The 10407-nt window shown below is 51.5% G+C and overlaps 1 long non-coding RNA gene across 1 annotated transcript; it reads left to right on the top strand.

Moving 5' to 3' along the window:
- The first annotated feature begins 3598 nt into the window (after positions 1-3598).
- Positions 3599-8860, top strand: LOC125432531. The gene is made up of 2 exons (XR_007244488.1): positions 3599-3720; positions 5887-8860. It is a non-coding gene; the product is annotated as an uncharacterized LOC125432531 (long non-coding RNA).
- The last annotated feature ends 1547 nt before the right edge of the window (positions 8861-10407 follow it).

Raw genomic sequence — 10407 nt, forward strand, 5'->3', positions numbered from 1 at the left:
TCAACAGGAACGCCGTCGCCAACGCCCAAAGACCCGAATGACCTGGGGAGACGTCAAGGCGACCACCAGCCAAGCCCTAGAGCTGCTGCGCCAGCAAGACCACCCCGAGACACCCGAGAACCTCTGTGCCGCTCTCTTTGCGATCATCACCGCCAACTCGGCGACCACCATCCTTTGCCTGCTCTGCTGCCTCCTGCCGATGGCGATCGGCCACCCCCTGACGAGCTTTCACCAGACCAACATCTGGGAGCAGTTTGCTGCCGCTGCCAACGTCTCATCTTTCTGCCTGGGCCAGTACCTAGGAGTCGGGAGCCTGCTAAGCTCCTGCCTGCTCCCCGTCTGCAAAGCGCCCGGAGACTTCCTAGCGGAGTCTGGGCTAAGCCCCTTCATGAATGCCTCATCTATCAGGTACTCTATGAGCGCCGACTGGGGACCCATCGTCCAAACCCTCCCGGCTGGCGCTCTCTCCCTTGTCACCAAGACTGTCGCTAACCACGAATCCAACACCTGCGCCCGCATCACCGGCGCAGCCAAACGGGGAACCGACCCGGGCCCATTCGTCGGCTCGGCCAATTGGAACTGCACACACATGGAGGACATTCCCCCCGTGTTCGGAAACATCCTGCTCCCCAGGGGCTGGTTCTGGACCTGCGGGGAGAGAACGTTTAATTACATTCCCGCCCGACTCCCTGCCGGAACTCTTTGTTGCCTCAGTCGCCTCACCATCGTTCTACCCCAGGCTCCACCCCGGGAGCCCGGACGCCGCCGCCGCCGCTCCGCTCTGCCTTTCGACCCCTCCTGTCGGAGCGACGCGGTCGCCCTCTCCGAAGCGGAGTTCGTCTCCCTCGCGACTTCCCTAGTGGGAGTCCCCGGACTCGCTTCTTACAATGCTAAGACTATTGGCCGGCTGGCCTGTGCCCTTGCGAAGTCCATCAACTCTACCTCCATTGCTCTGGATGCTCTGGCCTCCGAGCAGCAGGAACTTCGTCAAGCGACCCTAGACAATCGTGCCGCTATTGATTACTTATTGTTATTACATCACCAAGGTTGTGAGAATGTACATAATATGTGTTGTTTTAATCTTTCTGATAATTCCCAATTGATTCATATGAAAGTACGTGAGCTGCAAGAAGTTGTATCTAATCTGAAATATGATGTTTTGCCCCAGTGGTGGTCAGCCCTCTGGAGCTGGCTGCCGGGAGGATGGTTGAGTGCTATTGTACAGCTCTGCATTGGTTTAATTGTGTGCCTCATTATCGGATCTTGTTTCGTTCAATGTGTGTCTAATATTGCCTGTAACGTGTGTAAGAAGCCCCTCGAATTCCCCTTACCCCGCAACCAAGTTCTAATGTTACACAAGCAGCTCAGTCAGCTTGACCAGACGGCGGAGGAGACAAGCGTCCCTCTAAATCGCCCCTTAGCATTTCGGTCCCCCTTTTTTCTAAAATGTAAAAAAGGAGGAGATGTAGTAATGCACTGCTGACCCAGCAGCACCGTGGTAGAACGTTGGGACGCCAACGGACCTACGGCCTTCTGGTCGCACCGCACCCCCACTCCTCATCCCCCATGAGTCACGGGTCATGAACTGTCTGGCTCAATCACCGGGCGCAGGGACAATGGTCTTGCCCCCAGGTGAGGATTAGGCTCAGACGCTTACGCTCCTCTCCGCACGTAGCCAGGTGAGATCATGCATCACATGATGATCTCCCGGCCTCCCGCTCTCCCGGAACTCCCCCCGGTCCTCCCTCCTACACGCCCCCGATAGAGTAACAATAAAAGGTGCCAGGAACCAGCACGCGGGAGACTCGCTAGGAACACGGACCTCCGGGCTCCCGCTGCTGGCGATCTCCACCAGATGTTATCTCCGCGTCTCGTCTCGTTCTTACGCTGACCACGTGGGTCGACTACAGGTGAGGGCATCTGAATAGAAGTAGCCTGGCATGTGAGTAACAATGAAGTATGTAGCATGTGAGTAACAATGAAGATAGCAAGGTCAATAGGTGAGGGCGTCTGAATAGAAGTAAAATAGAAATAAAAGTAAAAATAAAAAATAAAATAGAAGTAAATAACATCCCATTTCCATGCTCGAGGCCCTTTGAATTTCAATTCATAAAGCAAAAAATTTGGCTGCAGCCAGCGTGACTCCTAAATCCATGCCTGCCAAGAGCTTCCAAACCTTCTGGGCTGTTGACAGCTCCTCGTTATCACAGAAAATGGGAGTAATCCGCAAATCCTTGATGTTGCGAAAGGTTCCGCATTCCAGTAAACAGTGCTGCACAGTTTCTCTCTGTCCAAAAGCAGTCACAACGTCTTTCAGAATGCAGTGAAACTTCAGTTTTCATCTGTTTCGGTTTTCATCAATTTTTTTCAGTGAAAAATTTGTCTCGGTTTTCATCGATTTGCAGGAAGGTGCAGGGGTTTGTGGAGAAAAATCACCCGGACAAAGCTGTTGCAGGCCGTGTCTGCAACTTGTTTAATGACAATGTCTTGCCCCATTTCAGACAAATCTTAAAGAGGCGTCAGAAACAGACCTCTTTGGATAGCTTTCGGGTGCGACATTGGTCCACTGGCTCTGAAGCTGGTCCTAGTGTTATTGTTTGTTGCTGTTTTCAGCATTAAACACTATGTTTATTCACCTAAAAATGTGTTTTTGGTACCGTATATACTCGTGTATAAGTCGACCCGCGTATAAGTCGAGGCACCTATTTTTACCACAAAAAACTGGGAAAGTTTATTGACTCACATATAAGTCAGGGGTGGGAAATGCTGCAGCTACTGGTAAATTTCAAAAATAAAAATAGATACCAATAAAATTACGTTAATCGAGGCATCAGTAGGTTAAATGTTTTTGAATATTTATTTCAAAGAAAAACAGTAAACTAGCTCTGTAAGTGGAAAAGAGGGTCAACAAGAACAATATGATCTCAACAATAACTTTAAAAGTACAAAAACCTTAGCTCAATCAGCAACCAAGCTAAAACACAAGAGTTAAAATCCTTCAAAACTGGATTCCTCCTCCTCATCTGTATGTCCAAATGTAACCCAACTTAGATTTTAAGAGGGATATTATCAGAAATGGAAAATCTACTATTAGCTTCCATTGTAAACAATGGGGGATGGGGCACCCCCTTTGGGGGTCAATAACTTTGGATCCCCTGACCCAAACTTCACCAAACCTGGCTGGTATCATAAAGAGACTTTGGTGCAGTTTTTGGTGGTAAAGACCCAACATTGCCTAGGATCAGTGATATGCACTAGGTATGAGGCCATTTTTCCAGCCATTAGATTGATCCCCAAAAACAAAGGGGAACATGTTGTTCTTGCTTGGCTCATATACAATTGCTACTCTTGGTCAAATAATCTAGTTCCGACTACCCTTAAAATTTCTTGGGGCTCCATCATTCCAACATAATAACCACTGCTGATAATTGAAACACTTTTCTCTGTGAAGTCTTATAATTACAATCCGCTCATCTTTGAAACCACTAATCATCACTTAACTTTTTTCTGCGATCCATCCGTGACTTCCAACTGTCCGGACGGGCTTTGTGACGTAGAAATGACCAGTGTGTTGTGTTGCGTTGTCTTCCCTCCTCCAGCTCCTCCACAGCACGGTGGTGGACACGGCTGTCGTCTTTCCCCATCGGTTGGGCATGCCTTACAAACGGGCGCTGCGCACCTTGATGGCCGACTACCTCAAGCGCATCATTCAGGACAGCGGTGAGACGGGGGGAGCGGAGGAGGCGGGGGGGGCGCTTCTAACTCCTGTAGAGTTTTAACATTTCCCATTTTCTTCATCTTCAAAAAGGCCTGCATTCTTGCACGAAAAGTTATCCCAAATCCCAAGAAAACTGGGGGCCCTAACGTGGCCACTCATTTTCTCTCTTGGTTCATCGGCGAGTGTGGGAGACCGATTTGAGTTTCAGACGAAAAAGTCTAAAACTGGCCTTAACTGGCCTTAAAAGACCAGTAGAATATTTGGACATACAGCATGCTGTGTAGTAAAACTGGATTTCCCAGTTCAAGAGCCATAAAATGAAAACAGTGTGGTAGCATCCCACAGACTGGATGTTACAGTTTCAAAATGAGGATCTGGTCACTTGGATTTCAAAACGAGAGAGCAGTTAAATAAGAGACACTCCCACGCTTCTGTGTGCTAATGGGAAGCAATAAAAAGGGGAAGGAAAAGAAAACTGATTAAAATATCGTGGGTGATTAAAATTAGAACTCGGTCACCTTTAGAGGAAGTGCCCTTCTGCCAGGATATTTGTTTCACACACACGTACACACACACGTACACACACACACACACACACACAGTATCCCTCTTCTCCATTTTTATCCTATCAGCGACCCAGCAGGGTAGACCAAGCCGACAGCGTCTGACGGGCCCAGGGTCGCCCAGCAAGCACCGTGCACAAAGGTCGAGAAAATGGTTCACAGAACTGGAGCTTGTTAATTTTGTATTGTCGAAGTCTTTCGTGGTCAGAATCAACTGGCCGTTATAGGCTTTCTGGGCTAGGTGGCTGTGGTCTTGTCAGTTTTAGCTCCTAACGCAGGGGTCTGCAATCTGCGGCTCTCCAGATGTTCGTGGACTACAAATCCCCTCAGCCCCTGCCAGCATGGCCATCAGCAGGGGCTGATGGGAATTGTAATCTGTGAACATCTGGAGAGCCGCAGGTTGCAGACCCCTGTCCTAATGTTTCACCCACATCTGTGGCCAGCATTTTGCTTATAAAAGTTTGCTTATTAAATCGATTTGGAGTGTGGCCCCACTAATGATTGCCTTGTTCTTGGACAGAATTTGGCATCAGTGCCTTTCCAACAGACCTCTGATTTTTTTCAGTACCAAATACACCAAAATGAACCCATTCAGCAATGAAGAGGGCTTAGGTGTACCCCTTGCTGTCTTTTACTGGTCTTTGTGTGCGTATGTAGGAGCAGCAGTGGCGTAGGAGGTTAAGAGCTCGTGTATCTAATCTGGAGGAACCGGGTTTGATTCCCAGCTCTGCCGCCTGAGCTGTGGAGGCTTATCTGGGGAATTCAGATTAGGCTGTGCACTCCCACACACGCCAGCTGGGCGACCTTGGGCTAGTCACAGCTTCTCGGAGCTCTCTCAGCCCCACCTCACAGGGTGTTTGTTGTGAGGGGGGAAGGGCAAGGAGATTGTAAGCCCCTTTGAGTCTCCTACAGGAGAGAAAGGGGGAATATACATCCAAACTCTTCTGTGTGAGGGTGGGGAGCAGACGCTATGGAGAGGAGGAGTGCTTTGGAAGTGGTTTTCCTTAAAATTAAGACTCGAGGATGCCAGAGGGGAGTAGACATATTCCTCTGCATAACATATTCCCACCCACTCCCCCTTATCGGGTCATGTGACAAGTGTTTGTCACGTCTGTCACACCGATATCAAGAGAGTCATGGTAAGATCAGTTATCCTCCCCTTCCAGCAGGGGCGCTGCTATGAAGTGCCACATGCATATTCTTTACAAATCACGAACTTGCTCGCCTCGAGGAGTCCATTGCTTGCCACAGGAGAGCTAATAGGAGCAGCAGTTGCGTAGTGGTTAGGAGCAGGTGTACTCTAATCTGGAGGAACCGGGTTTGATTCCCCACTCTGCCACCTCAGCTGTGGAGGCTTATCTGGGGAATCCAGATTAGCCTGTGCACTCCCACACACGCCAGCTGGGTGACCTTGGGCTAGTCACAGCTCTTCTGAGCTCTCTCAGCCCCACCCACCTCACAGGGTGTTTGTTGTGAGGGGGGAAGGGAAAGGAGTTTGTACGCCCCTTTGAGTCTCCTAACAGGAGAGGAACTGGGGGATATAAATCCAACTCCTCCTCCTCCTCCTCCTCCTTCTTCTAATATTCCCGTTTCTCGTTTTGCCAGTGGAAGGTCATGACTCCAGTGAGGACGCCCGAGCCTGCATGGAGCTGATGATCTGGAAGATCAAAGAAGACTCAAAAGTGAAGCGGTGACTTTGCCGCGTGGCTTCACCTTCCACGGCTTGGGCACAGTGCAATAGAGGTCTCCGGAGCAGCCTTCCTGAGTTCCTGCAATGGGTGCCTCTCTGCCTTCCCCTTCCATGCCCAGAGGAATCCCTGGGTGCCTGGAGGGAGCTGCTGCTGGCACACTGATTGGGCACCTGCCCTCTCCGGTCGCGCGGGCTGGGACCAAGACCCCACGAGGCCCAGCTGACAGGTGCGGGGGCTCTCGAGCACTGTTTCTCTTCCCCCTCCCCTCCCGTTTTTATTTATGGATTTGAAAAGAAAGCTTCTAATTTAATTTGGCCAGTTCCAAAGGACGTTCCTGCAGGAGACGCCTGCAGCATCCGAGTCCGTTGGGAACATGGACAGAGGGGATTTGGGGGTTGGTGGGGGGGAAAGGTGGGGAAGACCTAAACTGCCTGGAAGGAGTGAGATCTGGGGCAGACTGCAGTAGCTCCTGGGCCGGTCTCATCAGGAGGAGCGCGCGTCGAGTGGGGCGGGGGGCTTCAGGCCACAAAAGGCGCGAGAGAGACGGCAGATCCCTGCCTGGGGTTGAGCGCTTGCTAAAATAAATTCTCATGGGCCGCGCCAGCACGAATCCTCTGGCTGGTGCCGCATTTGAACACCCGAGTTCAGCAAAGGGGGAGGTTTTGCTGCCCCATTGAAGGCGGCCGGGGTTGGGGGGGGGGGCACGGAAACAGCCTATCCTCCTGACCAGCAGCTGGAACGACCTGCCCCCCCCCCCTCAGGGTTGGCCCTGGTGCCAATTTCAGCATTAGGTGGGCACAAGCGTTGCCCTCAAGTTGGTCAGACTCGGAAGCCAAGGGGGTGGTATCCGTGCTGACCTTCTGGAAGACGAGGCCAGACCTGCCAGCCAAAGGCATCTGCGCCCAGCATTGGTGAACACATCCCCCCTTCTTCTTGCATTTTCTGAAAGGGGAGGGCTCTACAGCCACCGCCTCCCCCAGCAGTCATTTTTCCCCCACCCGCTTCCTTCAGCTCCTCAGGGCCAGGGGGGGTGCCTCCCATCGAAGCTCGTTTTCCGGTTGGTTCTAACTGGGGCTTTTAGGAGGCGCTGGCTGTTTAAGGGCGCGAGCCCCTCTTTCCCCACCGGACTCAAAACCTCTATGGTTTTTCCCACGTGCATTGAAAGAGCTCATGACGCACAGCGGCCTCAGTAGCCATGCTCACTGGAGCCACGTGTGAGATGGGAGGGTCGGGGTCGGAGTTTCCCTGGAGGGGAAAAGGGGCAGTGGGCAAATCAAGGGGGCCACTCCCTGCAAGCTTCATGTATCCCCCCCCCCCCCTTGATCTGCAGCAGTTCCGAACTAGCATCTTCCAGCCTCTTCTCCTGCTTGGTTGTTCAATGCAGGGCTCACCTCTTTGGCCTCAGAGTCTGGTTGGCCCACAGAGTTACGTTCCCCGAAATGGGAGTCAGAACGGGAGCAGTGAAGAATTCAGCCAACCTGTTTTCTCCAGGCCCTGGAAACCTGCAGCTGGTACAGGAACGCCCAGGGAGGGGGAATGGGGGCGGGCTTCAATCCGCAGTTGTGCCCTGTCTGTTACAGCAGTTTAGGGACAGGGTGTCTTTCAGAGGGGGCCCGAAATGTTCATCCGGCGCTACGGGTCTCCAGTCCTCCCTCCTCCTAAGACACAGGTGTCAAACTCGCAGCCCTCCAGATGTTATGGACTACAATTCCCATCATCCCCTGCCATCACGATGCTGGCAGGGGATGATGGGAACTGTAGTCCATAACGTCTGGAGGGCCGCGAATTTGACACCTATGTCCTAAGAGAAGGAGATGAGGTATGTGAAGATATACAGTACCGGGAACACTCGGCTGCCCTAGCCCAGGGGTCTGCAACCTGTGGGTCTCCAGATGTTCATGGACTACAATTCCCATCAGCCCCTGCCAGCATGGCCTGATGGGGATTGTAGTCCATGCACATCTGGAGAGCCACAGGTTGCAGATCCCTGCCATAGCCCATTTCTTTCCAATTACAGGACAGCCATTTCATTCCCAGAGCCAACTTAAAACCCATAGGAATTAGCCAGGGGGCACATTGTGTGTGTGATTTCTCTCTCTCTCTCTCTCTCTCCCATTCTCTCTCTCTCTCATTCTCCCCCACCCCTTTGATGTCTCCTGGTCTCTCATTTTCTTCATATTACTTTTTGCCAGGGTTCTCAGCTAGAAATTGGGTTCATTTTTCTCCACCTGGGGTGCAGATACTGCGCGGCAGTAGCAATCCTTCGCTCGGTATCAGGAAGACAAAGAGGATGGAGCTCTCTTCCTCTTGCTGTGTCTTCTCTTTGCCGTTGGCGTGAGCGCGGTCTCGTACGGAGAACGCCGCACAGGGTCACCTTATTAACCACACCTGCAGTACAACCACAAGCCCAATTGTACTGTCTGAAGTGTGCACTTGTTTGCACCACCTCGGACGTTCAAGGACTTGCGGCTTGGCGAGACCGACGTAGTAGCCTGGCCGTGCACTCCCTCACGATGCCCGTTCCCTGCACAAGAGGAAAGCCTGTTTTCCAATGCCCTCCTTGAAGCGAGGCTCAGCGGGTGAATTTTGCTGGCTGTGCGGCTGTGACATTTCCTCTTTCCCCCGCTGCCTGAAGGCTGACATTATCTCAGCGGAGCCTTTGGGGCACCATTCCCTCTCTCCCCTTCCCCCCCCCCCATTATATCATCCACAGACACCACAGGTTTTCCTTCTGTTCCCCCTCCCCCCCAATTTCCTCTTCCCTGCCTCCACCCTATGGGCTGTTTAACACTGGACGGTAATAATAACGAAACCATGTAGACATTGTACATAGCAACTTGTTTAACACCACTTTGTAAACCTTTCTAATAAAAACCGCAAAATTCCAAGTGAGCCGTTCTGTTTATGGGGCGGGGGGCAGAGAGTCGACCTCTGGGGACTTCAATTCAATTCAACCTTTAATGGCATATAACATTGCAAATATATTTACATTTAGAACATTTAAATATTGGTCTTTTAAAATGTTTTCCAAGAACTTAGCCGCTGCCGAGGTAATCGATGAGCTGCAATTGCTGAACAAAAAGGGAGCGGTCTGGAATTTAAAGTAATTAAGCCTTTGAAGTCACAAAGCGTGGATTAAAATCACGTGCCGGTTACTATGAAGATGACATTCCAGGAGAATATGAGATTTGGTTTCAGGAGATCCACATCCGCAACGGCATAGTCTCTGTTGCTTGGGAATTTGGGGGTATCTCCCAAAAGTAACCGCTGATGGGAAGCTGTTGAGGTGTGTTAACATAAATGCATGATGGATGACAAAGATGTGAGATATTTAGCTCTCACTCTGTAACTTGGCTGTATTCCAAGGGAGACCTCTGGTGACTTGTGAAAGGGCAGCAGGGCCCCCTTTTGTCCACGGGGAGTGGCTTGGGGTTGGAGGGTTCAGCATTGCCCCACCCCACACAAAAATGACATGTTTAACACAGGGACCGTCACTGTTTGGCTTTTTTGCATCAGGGGGGCTTTCCCCACTCACCATATGCCGTGGGGTAACCACTCGAAAAGACATGGGGATCCTCCACGCTCCCCACCGCACCAGCAGCCACAGCGCAGCTGCCTCGAATTTGCTGCTCTCCCGGCTCCTTAGCGCGCGTCAAATCAGCTGCTCTTCAAACAGCAACTTTTCCAGAAGCCCCGCGCTTGCCGCGGGGTGGTGGGAAACTTAGATGTTTGCGCGAAAGTGATTCGCTGTGACGTACAGCCTTCCCACCAATCAGGCAACAGGCCTCTCCATTTTTTCAAGGAAGTGTGTCCCCGTCAGAAATAACGCGACAGGCAGCTATGTGATGACGTGGACACGTGGCGACAAATCTTTTACAATGCAAAAACCACCACAATTGAGCCGTGTGCACATGTGCACAAGGTAACGTCCCCACATTACGTTACTCGAGCTCCACAACTCTGCAGCACGTGTCGAAAGTAAAATCCAGCGCGACCAGTGCCTTTTTTGATGACGTGTGCACGTGAAAACGTGCCAGCCAATCATAATAGAGACCCGCTTTCCGCTGGCCGCTGCTTCCGCGTGTCCATGACGTGCATGCGTGCCAGCCAATCAGAATGCCAATTGCTGCGGGAGACTTGCTCTGGGACCCCGCGTAATTTTGTTAAGGGCAAAACAAGTGGGGAACAAGCTCTCCGTGTTCAAAAGCTGCAGAGGCTTTTCTACGCAGGCTGGCCGCGGGGTGGCACACAAAAAGAGGTAAGTGGGGAAAGGCCCAGGGTTGGAGGTGTGGGAGGAATCTCCCATTTCAGTCCTCCTTTTAGTTGGCAGCAAGATTTAAAGGACAAAAGAGTGCCTGAAGGGGTGGTTTAGAGGTTTCACCCCCCACCCCCCAAAAAATGTTTTAGCACAATGAAGAAAAGATCCTTGTTTTGG

Source organism: Sphaerodactylus townsendi, linkage group LG05 (assembly GCF_021028975.2).
Source record: "Sphaerodactylus townsendi isolate TG3544 linkage group LG05, MPM_Stown_v2.3, whole genome shotgun sequence".
In the NCBI taxonomy this organism is placed as follows: domain Eukaryota; kingdom Metazoa; phylum Chordata; class Lepidosauria; order Squamata; family Sphaerodactylidae; genus Sphaerodactylus; species Sphaerodactylus townsendi.